At 34.3% G+C, this 13,628-nt stretch overlaps 1 protein-coding gene across 1 annotated transcript in view; it reads right to left on the minus strand.

The window, feature by feature from the left end:
- LOC127555678 (selenoprotein N-like) overlaps positions 1-13,628 on the minus strand; it is a 61,673-nt gene that overhangs the window by 28,911 nt on the left and 19,134 nt on the right. The gene's annotated exons all lie outside the window — the stretch shown is intronic.

Consider the following 13,628-nt stretch of genomic DNA (forward strand, 5'->3'; position numbering starts at 1 on the left):
AGCATCATGCTGTTCCATGTTTAGTTCCATGTTGAGTTAAATGTCCTGGCTCCTATCTTTTGTGAAGTTGATTTTAGTGAGGGAATTAATTCTTGATCCTGTATTTTCTATTTCATTTTACTCTCTGTTTTTATTCTATAACCATATTCTGTCTATGTAACCATATAAACAAGATATGTAACTATATCTGTACTATGAAGTTGAGTGAAGAAGCTCATTTTGTCTCTCTCTCTAAAGACTTAAACTTGCCAGTTAAAGAACAAACAAAGTTGTTCTCATAAAACACATCAGCATTTCCTGCAAAATTTGTAGGGTGTCATTGAGAAGCTTGGATTACCTGACTTTGTCCTGTCTTAACAATTAAGGTGATCTTATATCATTTCCCATTTGGCAGTAAGGTTGCCCCTATCAGTAATCTTAGGATGCAGCTAGGAAACATAAAATTCACCGAAACATTTCACAGAGGTAGAAAGAGATGGCTGTCATCCCACCTGGGGTAATGCTTGCTTTCTTTGATGTAGCCAATGCACTTAATTATACTTTCACCTCTGTAATATTGATTAATTATATGATTTTTGTTCCTTTTTTGTTGTTCTATGCTTACATCAACAGAATTTTTTTAAAATGTCATTTAGATTGGATTAGTCTAATCTGGGAATGGCTACAGCAAAACAGAGCAGGCTAGAGGCAGATGTGTTGGGGTACAAAATAGTGGTATAACTATTTCATAATGAGGAAAATGATTTGCAAGCAAGGAACCACTCCCCCCCCCCCCCCTTGAGAAGGCGGGCTTCACATGTTGGGGTAAGGCAGTGCTTATATACATAAGGGGGCTGGACATTGACATAATCATTTTTAGGTCTTGAGACAGTTCTCATGAAACAATACAGACGTTCTTGTGTCCTGTGGAAACAGTTATTGTCTCAAAAACTGGGGGCTGTGATTATTTTGTGGGGTATAAGAACCAGATGTATCTGATGAGAATAGTGGTGTAGTACTGGCAGTTACATGGAATAGACATTGTGAACATATGATGGATGGCTCTAGGAAATAGGAGCTAAATCCCTCAGTGAGCACCTGGTATTGATCCAAGCTATATACTTGGCAGAGATTAGGTCATTCAGAACACAAAGGATTATTGTTATGCCAAGCTCAGAGCACAATTTGCTTGCTGGGCCTTAGCTCTAGAAAACATGATATCTCCAAATATTTTGACATTTATAAAAATGTATTATAACCTCAATCTGAGGTCTTCTGGCTGGAGGCAGGGCCATTTGACTCATCCTTTATTATCAGGCTAAATGCATCACAAACTTTGATATGTTGTCTAATTGTTGCAATGATATTTAATACAATTATTGTTTCAATGTAGAATTGGCCAAATGGAAAAACAGGTACAAAAATTCCCCAAAGAAAAGAACTCATTAAAAAGTAAAACCGACCAAAGGAGGTCCAAAGCTCACTGAAGAAAATAATTCCTTAAAAATTAGAATTGGGCAAGTGGAAACTAATGACTATGAGATATCAAGAAACAATTAAAAAATCGAAAGAATGAAAAAATAGAAGAAATTGTGAACTATCTCAATATTAGAAAAATAATTAACCTGGAAAATAAATTTAAGAGAGATAACTTAAACATGAACATAAACCTGAATGCCATGATTAAAAAAAAAGCCCAGACATCATCTTTGTTTTTTTAAGTTATGCATGTATAATCATTTTCTTTTTTTGTAAGTTTATTTTTAATATACATTGCTTTATGAATCACATTGGGAGAGAAAAATCAGAGCAAAGGGGTAAAACCATTTGAAAGATTAAAAAACAGAAAAAAAGTGAACTTAGCATGTGTTGATTTACATTCAGTCACTTTAGATTTTTTTTCTGGATGCAGATGGCATTTTCTGTCCCAAGTCTAGTGGCATTGCTTTGGATCACTGAACCACTGAAAAGAACCAAGCCTTTCACAGTTGATCATTGCACATTCTTCCTTAGCCTTTCGGAATATCATATTCCAGGCCCTTCGATCTTTTAATGTGGATGCTGCCAGATCCTGGGTGATCCTTATTGTGGCTCCTTGATACTTGAATTGGGTTTTTCTAGCCGCTTGCAATATTTTTTCCTTCATCTGAGGGTTCTGGCATTTGGCCACTATATTCCTTGGTGTTTTGATTTTAGGATCCCTTTCAGTGGGTGATCGATGAATCCTTTCAATGTTTATTTTTTCCTCTGTTCTTATGACTTCTGGGCAGTTCTCTTTGATAATTTCCTGGAAAATAGTGTCCAGGCTCTTTTTTTCATCATTCTTTTCTGGAAGTCCAATGATTCTCAGATTGTCTCTCCTGGATCTGTTTTCCAGGTCTGTTGTCTTCCCCAGAAGGTATTTCACATCCTTTTCCATTGTTTGATTTTTTTGGATTTGCTTGACTGATTATTCTTGTGTCCTCGAGTCATTCAATTCCACTTGTTCAATTCTGATTTTCAGTGAAGTGTTTTCTTCACTCACTTTTTTAAGATCTTTTTCTAGATCATTGCACATTCTTGCTGTTATTGTGTGCAATGAATTCCTGGTTCTGTTCATTTCACTCAGCATCAGTTCATGTAAATCTTTCCAGGCCTTTCTATTATCATCTTGTTCATTTTTTAAAATAGAAAAATAATATTCCATTACTTTCATGTATCACAACTGGTTCGGTCCCCAATTGATGGGCATCTACTCCTTTTCCTATTCTTTGTTACCACAAAAAGAGCTGCTAAAAACATTTTTGCACAAGTGAGTCCTTTTCCCTCCTTTATGATTTCCTTGTATACAGTAATTTTCAACATGTTTTCACATTTGTCGTATTATAAAAGAAAAATTAGAATAAAAGGAAAAAAAACCACAAGAAAGCAAACAAAAAAAGGTAAAAATAGTATATTTCAATCTGCATTTAGTCTTCATACTTCTGGAGGCTGATGACATTTTTCATCACAAGTCCATTATAGCCCTTTGGGAATAGCTTCAAATTGCTCTCCAAAATGGCCGAATCAGTTCACAATTCCAATAATAATGCAGCAGTGTTTTCAGTTTTTCTGCATCCCAATGATCATTAGTTTTTCCTGTCATCTTAACTAATCGGATAGGTGTAAAGTGGTATCTCAGAATTGTTTTAAGTTGCATTTCTCTAATCAATAATGATTTAGAGCATGTTTATATGATTATAAATGACTTTAATATTTTTATCTGAAAATTGTTCATATCCTTTGACCACTTATCAATTGGGGAGTGACTTTTATTTTTATAAATTTGATTTAGTTCCTCTATTTTATTCTGAGCTTTTTTTTTTTTTTTTAATAAATGAAACACTGGCTGTAAAAATTGTTTCCTAGCTTTCTAATTTCTTTCTAATCTTCATTGCATTCGTTTTGTTTGGGCAAACCCTTTTTAATTTAGTGTAATCAAAATTATCCATTTTTGTATTTTATAATGTTCTCTATATCTTGTTTTATCATAAATTCCTCCCTTCTTCAAAGATTTAAAGATAAACTATCCCTTGCTCTCCTAATTTGCTTATAGCATCACCCTGTATGTCTAAGTCATGAACTCCTTTTGACCTTAGATTGGTATTGGGTGTGAGATGTTGTCTATGCCTAGTTTCTGTCATACTATTTTCCAGTTTTCCCAGCAGTTCTTATCCCAGAAGTCTTTGGATTTATCAAGCAGAAAGTTACTGTGGTCATTGACTACTGTGTCTTGTGTAGCTTACTTACATCCCATTGTTCCGCCACTCTATTTCTTAGCTAGTACCAAATGGTTTTGATTATTGCCCCTTTATAATACAGTTTTAGGTCTTATTTTCTTGACCTTTTGTTCTTCCAGTTGAATTTCTAATTCTATAAATTTTTTTGATGTAGCAATTTGATTTGTAAGGTACCGAATAATCAGATTAATTTAGGTAGAATTGTTATGAGCAATTGATATTTTTCCAATTGTTTAGATCTGAATTTGTGTGAAAAGTAATTGTGTTCCTATAATTCCTCAGTTTGTCTTAGCAGCAGACTCCTAAATATATGATATTGTCTACAGTTATTTTAAATGGGATTTCTCTTTCTATCTTTTGCCAGTGGGCTTTGATGGTAATATATAGAAATCCCAATGATTTATGTGGATTTATTTCACATCCTGCAACTTTGCTAAAGTTGTTATTTCAAATAGTTTTTTAGTTGATTCATTTGGAATCTCTAATTATACAATCATATCATTTGCAAAGAGTGAAAATTTTGTTTCCTCATTGTCTATTCTACTTTAACATCATCTTTCAAGAAGGAAAATGGCCCTGATATTTAAGAATCAGAGATTAAAATAGAAATGAAAAGAATCTACTGATCACCTCCTGAAAGAGATCTCAACATTAAAACTCCCAGGGATATTATAGCCAAATTTCAGAGCTCCCAAGTCAAGGAGAAAATATGGCAAACAACCAAAAACAAAAACAAAAACCAAACCCCAATTCAAATATCATGAAGTCAGAATAACACAAGATTTAGCATTTTCTACATTAAATAATCAGAAAGCTTATAATACGATATTCTGGAAGGCAAAGGAGGTAGATTACAACCATGAATCACCTACCCAACAAAACTGAGTATAATCCTTCAATGGGAAAAATAGATATTGAATGAAATAGAAGACTTTCAAGCTGAATTGAAATTTTACCTTTCAAATATAAAACTTAAGAGAAGTATAAAAAGGTAAATAGAAAAGAGAAACTGTAAGGGTTTCAAAAAGGTTAAACTGTTTATATTCCCGAAGGGAAAATGATACTTGTAAATCCTAAAAACTTTCTCATTATTACAGCAGTTAAAGTGTATATAAAGGATATGGGTATGAGTTGAATATGATGGGATAATTATCTAAAGAGTTGAAAAGGGTGAATGCAGTGAGAGAAGAAGAAAGAGAATGGCAGAATGAGGGATAAATTATATCTCAGATAAAAGAGGCATGAAAGAGCTTTTACCATAGATGGGAAGATGGAACAGGTGGGAAGGAATAAGTAAACTATACTGTCATTGGAAATAGCTCAACGAAAGAATAATATACTCACTCTGTTGGGTTTCCCTACAGAAAACAGAAGGGGAAGGGAATAAGAGAATAGGTGGTAATGGAAATGAAGGTGGAGTGAGGTAGGTAAAAGACAGATGCAAAATGCTTTTGAGGAGGAACAGAGTGAAAGGAAAGACAGAGAAATAAAGACAAGCAGGGGAAAATAGGATGAAAAGAAATACACAGTAATCATAACTGAAAAAAGTTTCACAGCAAGGTTCTCTGATAAAGATCTTATTTTTCAATATATAGAGAACTGAATCAAATTTATAAAAAACAGAGCTATTCCTCAATCAGTTAATATTTAAAGGATATGTAAAGCAGTTTTCAGATAAAGTAATTAAAGTTATCTATAATCTTATGAAAAAAAATGTTCTAAATAACTAATGGTTAAAGAAATAAAAACTCTGAGTTACCATAATATACTTATCAAATTGGATAATATGACAGAAAAGGAAACTGACAATGTTGGAATGGATATAGGAAAATTGAGCTTCATACACTGTTGGTGAAGTTTTATTTAGTCATTCTGTAGAGCAATTTGGAACTATAGCCAAAAGACTATAAAACCATGCATACTCTTTCATCAAACAATACCATTACTAGATCTGTATTCCCCTCTCCCCTAAAGGAAAAGGACCTATATGTAGAAAAATATTTTTCTCTTTTAATGGTGGCAAAGAACTGAAAAGTGATGGGTTGTTCATTAGATGAGGAATAGCTGAAGAAGCTGTTTTATAAGATTGTGCTATAAAAATTACTTGCAAGTTGTTCTCAGAAAAATCTGTAAAGACTTATATGAACTGATGCAAGGTGAAGCAAATAGAACCATAACATTATACACCATAATAGTGCAATATTATATGATATCCAACTGTGAATAATAGCTATTCTCAACAGTATCAACTTGATCTTCTGAAGGATTTAAGATGAAAAATACTATTTACTTCCAAAGTTAGATAGATAAGTATGGTATATGAATGTTAATGTATTATTATTATTCTGTAATGATCAGCAATTTGATTTTAGAGAGGCTTGTGGAGACTTACATGAACTGATGCTAAGTGAAATGAGAAGAATCTGAAGATCATTGTACATGGCAACAAGATTATACAATGATCAAATCTGATGGATATGACTTTTCTTAACAATGAGATGATTCAGACCAGTTCCAATGATCTTGTGATCTATCATTCCAGATAGAGGCTGAATGCAGATGGAAATATACTTTTTTCTTGTTTTTCTTTTTTATTTGTGTTTTCTTTCACAAAATGGTGATATAGATATATTTTTCACAACTGCATATGTATAACCTATATCAAATTGTTTGCCTTCCCAATGGAGGGAAGGAGGAGAAAAGGGAAGGAGAAACTTTGAAACTCAATTTTTAAAAAAATAATTATAACTTTTTATTGACAGAACCCATGCCTGGGTAATTTTTTACAACATTGTCCCTTGCATTCACTTCTGTTCTGACTTTTCCCCTCCCTCCCTCCATCCCCTCCCTCTTTCCATCTCCTCCCCCAGATGACAAGCAGTCCTATACATGTTAAATATGTCACAGTATATCCTATATACAATATATGTGTGCAGAACCAAACAGTTCTCTTGTTGCACAGGAAGAATTAGATTCAGAAGGTAAAAATAACCTGGGAAGAAAAACAAAAATGCAAACAGTTTACATACATTTCCCAATGTTCTTTATTTGGATGTAGCTGCTTCTGTCCATCATTGATCAATTGGAACTGAGATCTTCTCTTTGTTGAAGAAATCCACTTCCATCAGAATACATCCTCATACAATATCGATGTCGAAGTGTAAAGTGATCTCCTGAATCTGCTCTTTTCACTTAGCTTCAGTTCATGTAAGTCTCTCCAAGCCTCTCTATATTCATCCTGCTGTGAATTTCTTACAGAATAATAATATTCCATAACATTCATATACCACAATTTACCCAACTATTCTCCAATTGATGGGCATGCATTCATTTCCCAGTGAAACTCAAAATTTTAAAAAAGAACATTAAAGTTGCTTTTACATGTAATTTGGGGGAAATATTAAATCAGAAAAAAAAATTCAGAGGCTATGTAATTTGGTGGATATTTATTCAGTAATGATAATTCATTGTCTTTGGTACTTTTTAGCAAAATGTAGTTTTCTTTATACCTTTTAATTAGTTCTGCTCCAGATCATTTTTTTAAATTAAAGCTTTTTATTTTCAAAACATATGCATGGATAATTTTTCAACATTGATCCTTGCAAAACTTTGTGTTCCAAATTTTCCTCTTCTCTCCCCTTCACTACCTCCCCTAGATGGCAAGTAATCCAATACATGTTAAAATATGTTAAAATATATGTTAAATTCAACATATGTAAACATATTTATACAATTATCTTGGTACACAGGAAACATCAGACCCAAAAGGAAAAAAATGAAAAAAAAACAAAATGCAAGTGAACAATAACAAAAAGAGTGAAAATGTTTGTTGTGATCCACATTCAGTTCCCACAGACTTTTCTCTGGTTTACATGGCTCTCTTCATCACAAGATCATTAGAACTTGCCTGAATCATCTCATTGTTGAGAAGAGCCACATTTTTCAGATTTGATCATTGTATAATCTTGTTGCCATGTGCAGTGATCTCCTGGTTCTTCTAATTTCACTTAGTATCAGTTCATGTTAAGTCTCCCCTGGTCTCTTTAAAATTATCCTGCTGATCATTGCTTGCAGAATAATATTCCATAACATTTATATACCAGGACTTATTCAATTATTCTCCAACTAATGGGCATCCACTCAGTTTTCAGCTCCTTACACTACAAAAAGGACTGACAAAAACATTTCTGCACATGTGGGTCCCTTTCCCTCCTTTACAGCTTCAGACACTTATTCTAATTCTGTAGCTTTATTTTAATTGTGTTTCTTGTAAATTGTTAAGATTCTGGTTTTAAAATCCATTCTGGGATGTTCCATTTTATGGGTGAGTTTATACCATTCTCATTCACAGTTATGATTTAAAACATTTTTTCTATTTATTAAAAAAAGAATAGAAGACAGACAGGAAAAGAAAAAGTAAACAAAAGAGAACATTGTCATGTGCCCAGCAGAACATCAGGAAGGATTAAAAACATATAACAATAAAGCACCAATTTAAGAAAGGATATATAACAGCATATTCATGAATATCCATCTTTGCTTCCTCATAAGTTGTTCTTATGTTCTCTGCTGTGCATTTTTTAATGTTATTCTTTTTTCCCTCTTTCATTCTCCTTCCCATCTCCCCAAGCTGACTATATTTAAGCACAGCTATATTTATATATACATACACACATATACACATAGATACACCTGTCTACCTCCACACACAGAGACATCCATTCACACTCACATACACACATATGTACATTCACAGCTATCCACAGATCCACATACTTATGCATATATAGATATAGATATATAGGTGTATATACATATACATAAGTATTTACTCATATGTAAACATTCATCTAAAACAGTATTAGTATGGCTGATATATGTAGATTTCTCTCTTCATTGAATCTTTAAGTTTGATTGATAAAGATTGAATCTTTATCAAAAATCAAGGATTGTTAGCTATACTTTTTTTCTAGTAAATTCTTCTCCTGATCCGTATAGTGTTTGTGTATCTTTCTTCTTTTCTATTCCTGCTAACTTGACTGCTCTAATTCTGCTCTTTAACTTGCCTTGCTTGCTATTGCTTAACCTTGTCTTTTCCCCAACTCTTTGCTTCCCCCTCCATCCATCCCACCTCCTCATAGATTTTGGAGGGTGCCACATCCTTCGTGGTCTATTTGTAGTGTTGTCATTTGACCTATTCCTGATTTGAGTAGATTTTCAGAACTATATTTTCCTTCCCCATTTAATGCCTCTGTGCCTATTTTTTCTCTACACCTCATTTGCATAGCATAATTACTATTTTAACATTTTCCTAGGTGATTTTGCTTTTTAGTCAGATTATATTCAACTCTATCCCAATCTTTTTGAGCTATCCAATTGCTGATGTCTAACATATGATGTGCATTTACATGTAAAAAATAATTTGTCCATATTTATGAAGTCCAGGTTAGCTCCCTGGAGGTCTCAGGATCAGTCAGAGTCAGGATAAGTAAAAGTCCTTGGTCTTTAGGGGGAGAAGTGAAAGAAGCAGGCAAACTGCCACGAGGCTTGCCAAAAATGTATCCTGGATTCTCGAGTCCAAAGTCACCAACTTCTCTCCTCACCTTTTCCTGCTGCAAAAATCACTCACTCTTCTCTCATCCCGCCCTCAAATCTTTGTCTACGATTATCTTAACACCAAACATTCAGTTAGCACCAGTGAGAAGAGCCATTTATCCAAAACATATGCTGATAGTCATTGTCTCACATCAAATAGGTAATTAGCCTTAAGTGCTTGTCTGAGTCAAGCACACCTTTTTCAGAGTTTCAGCCCTTTACACATATTAAGTTTCTTGAAATTGATCTTTGATATTGAATTTTATGTGTTAAATTTTCTATTGAGTTAAGATTTGGTTGAAAGTTCTGAAAATCTGTAAGTTTTATTGAATGTCTACTTTTTTCATTCAGTATTATGGATAATTTTGCTGGATATTTTTGGCAGCAGGCCTTGTTCTTTTGATTGTTGGAATATATAATTCCAGGACCTGCAGTTTTTTATTGTTGCTACTGATAAGTCCCATACAATTCTAATTGTAGTTCTAGCATGTTTGCATTGTTCTCTTCAAAATTTTCTCTTGGGGGGTTTCAAAATTTGGCAATGATAATCCTATGTATTTTTCACAAAGGATCTCTTTGAAGTGGTGATTGGTGGATTTTCTCCTATTTTCTACTTTCCCCGAATGTTTCATCACTCCAGGACAATTTTGTTGTATTATTTCTTCTATTACTGTGTCAGTGTTCTTTTTTTGATCACAGCTTTCAGGTACTCCAATTATTCTTGTATTTTCTTTTGATCTGTTCTCCAGATGTTTCATATTTTTCTTATTTTTCCATTCTTTATGTTGTTTTATTTCTTGGTTTCTTATAGCTTTATTGCCTTCTCCTTGCCCACTTCTAATTTAGAAAAAGTTATTTTCATCTTTCTCTTTTCCAGTTGGTTAACTTTTTTCATACTCTTAGTTTTCTTGGATGATTTTTATTTTTAGTTTTTCCTCAATGTCTCTCATTTGATTTTTAAAATTTTTGAGTCTATAAATTCTGAGCAGGGAGCCATTTCACTTTAACTCTAAAGAGAAAGCAGCTTTTACTTCAATGTCCTCTGAAGATGAAACCCTTCTCTCCTATAGTAAGTTGGATTCTTTGATGTTTCATTAAAAAAATGTTAATGTAAGAACCTCTAATCATAAGGTGGGGGGATGGTGCCTCTAGTTTCACTTCAACTCTCCCCTTTGACCTGGAACCCCAAACCAAAACCTCCACCCTCCAGCAAGTACTTCTGTGCTATGTTCTTTTTTGTCCAGGAATGTATCTGCAGCACAGCTTGGCCTGGAATTCCTAATCAGCAGAGGTTTTTCTCAATCTTCCTGAACTCAGATCCTGGACTCCCCATGAAGTCCCTGAGGTGAAAGTTTCTGTGGTTCTTGCTGAGGGTCCAACCAAACCTAACTAGCCCAGAGTCCCCCACCTAGTGTTTCTGCAAAGTTGCCTGGAGGTGTTTGCACTTCACACTGGTTAATTCTGGTCTAAGGTTTTTTAGATCTTTTTGGGTTGTGCCAGGAATCCAACCCATTCTGCCCCAAGTCTTGATTTTTCACTAGTCTACGTTTACCCTGAGGAACAAATTTGTTCTGTGTGGGGAAAATCTGGAGACCTTGAAATTTACTGACCTACTCCAACATCTCAGAATCCTCCCTTATGAGTGTTATATACTTTCCTCCACCTTTTCTTTGTTGATATCTTTAGGAATCTGTTTTGTTTCTGATTAATGCCACTCTTAATCTACCCCTATTTTTTCCTTTCATTTCACCCTTTCCTCTCCTATTTCCATGTTGGGCTAGATGTGTTTCTATACTCACTGGTGTGTTTTTTTTCCCCTTCTTTAACCAGTTCAGATTAAAGTTCACATTGCCTTTGCTCCTCTTTGTTGTGTAAGTTCTTTACATATGAATATTATGTGAAATATTTTCCCCTGGTGTTCTTAAACTCCCAGTGAATTATTTTCCCCACCCTTTTCATTCTTCTGAGTTCACCCAAACATAACAGAATCCTACTCAGGCCCGCTTTAATTGTACTCAAGTCCCCTGGCAATCAAGTTTGTAGGAATTACATATATCAAAATCCCATATAAAAATGCAAAAAATTTAGCCTTGTTAGTCTTCATCTTCTTAAACAGGTCAGCAACTTCAAATGGGACCTTGTAACTAAATGGGGGGGGGCTGTGAAATTAACAGTAAATGTTTGATTTGTATACCTATTTTATATATCTGGGGTACAAAGATTTCTCTGAAAAGATCATGTGTGGAAAAAAATTTAAGAATCTCTAGTTTATTATCCCTTATTTCTTATGTTTACCAAGAGAAGCAAAAACATTTCTCTTTTGTGTTAAGGGACAGTCAATTCTCCCAGTCAAGTCTCCACAACTATGGATCATAACATCTGAAAAATTTGCAAGGCAGCCTTTGCTGACACAGGTGTTGTGGACTGGGAATGAAATAAATTGGAGGCAGAGGGAAGAGGAGAGAGGCCACACAATACAAATGGCCTCTCAGAGAGGTCAGAGACCAGCAACTGCCTCTCAGTCTCCATATATCATCCTCTCACAAGAGGAGATCCATTCTGGGTTGAATTTCCAGCAGCCACTGTCAGGTGGCTCCTGGAAGCACAACACTTATTGTAAGAAATTTTCTCTTCATCTCCATCAGGAATGCTTAGAAAACTTCAACTTCATTAAGTCCTTTTTTAACCCTATAGGATTATACTGTTTTGCTGGGTAAATTATCCTTATGACTAGATCCTTTACTTTTTGGAATACATCCCAGCCCCTCTGCTTCTTTATGCTAATTACTAAATCTGGTGTGCTTCTGAGACTACTTGTTACTTACATTCTTTCTGAATGCTTTTAGTATTTTAAGTTGACCTAGGACCTCTATTTTGGCTCTACTAGTTTCATTTTGGGGGTTTGTTTTGGGAGGTAATTGATTATTTCAATTTTACTTTGCTCTCTGATTATGGATGTTTTTGATGATTTCATGAAACTTTTTATACTTCTTGATCTAATGAATCTTAAATTATCCTTTTTTTCTTTTCCAGGTCAGTTTTGTAAATTTTTTCCCCTATTCTTTCCAGACTTCTTTGCTTTTTATTTCTTGTCTCATAGAATTATTAGCATCCTTTTGGTCAATTCTAATTTTCTTTTTTAAAAATTAATTTAGTAGAAAATAGAAAAATAAAGCAGAACTTTGTCATGTGCTCAGCAGAATGTCAGGGAGAATGCAAAATATAACAATTTTTACCAACTAATTTTCAAGTTTTCTTCAGTAACATCTTGTACCTCTTTTCTCAAGTTTTCATATTTTTTTTAGCTCTTGTTTTTTCTCTACTGCTCATTTGATTTTAAAAATGTCCTTTTTTCACCTCTTACTTGAACTCATCTAGGAATTATTGAACAAGCTTTTTTTTTTTGAGGCTTTGCTTGCAATTTCTAGTCATTTTTCCCCTATGTCTTGAACTTCCCTATCACCATAGTATCTTGTTATGGTGGTATTCTTTTATTCTTCATTTTTTCAGCTTCCTGACTTGGACTTCTTGACTTGGTCTCTGCACACTTCGAGGGGAATGTCTAACTTCTTGTTTCTGAGGACTTTATAGCTCAGACTGTGTCCCAGCAAACTCTTAGTGCTTCCAAAGCAGTGTATTTGGGGTAAGGTTTGTCCTCTACTCTCATGGTCTGAGCTTTGAAAGTTCCTGACCCAGGTATGAATCTTTCTTATTCCACAAGGAAACTTCTCTTTAGAACTTCCCCTTTGATCTGAATTACTTGTCTGGTTATTCCACTGATACTTATATACTGAGATAAAGGCTAGGGATGAGTACATGTGACATCAGAACAAAAGTTACATTTCTGGAACTCATTCCTTGCTTAGTACACAGCTCACAGTTTATGGCTTACTTCATGCTTTGGGTTTGTGTCTCAGAATTGGGTAGTGGATGATATAGATGCTAAATACTACTTGCTCCATGCCAAGAAATCATTCATGGATTCTTTGGGATTTGTCATGGTGCTTCTTGTTAAGGTGCCACCATTTCTTTCCTTGCCTTTGGAAAACTTTGTGTTGTGTGTCCTGTAGGCCAGAATTATTCCTAGTATCTGCAGAGAATTTTTTCTCTTCCTAATTTACCCTGTGTGGGACACAACCCAAATTAAAATCAGAAACTCTCAAGAGTAAGAAAAAGCAAAAAGGGATTTTTTTTACATTCTTGGGATAAAAGGGCAATTCCTAACTGACAAGACGTAAAGTTAAAGGAGTGCAAAACACAAACTGCAAAACACAAGATTAAATAGAACAGAAGCAC

The sequence above is a fragment of the Antechinus flavipes genome, chromosome 3 (assembly GCF_016432865.1).
Source record: "Antechinus flavipes isolate AdamAnt ecotype Samford, QLD, Australia chromosome 3, AdamAnt_v2, whole genome shotgun sequence".
NCBI lineage: Eukaryota > Metazoa > Chordata > Mammalia > Dasyuromorphia > Dasyuridae > Antechinus > Antechinus flavipes.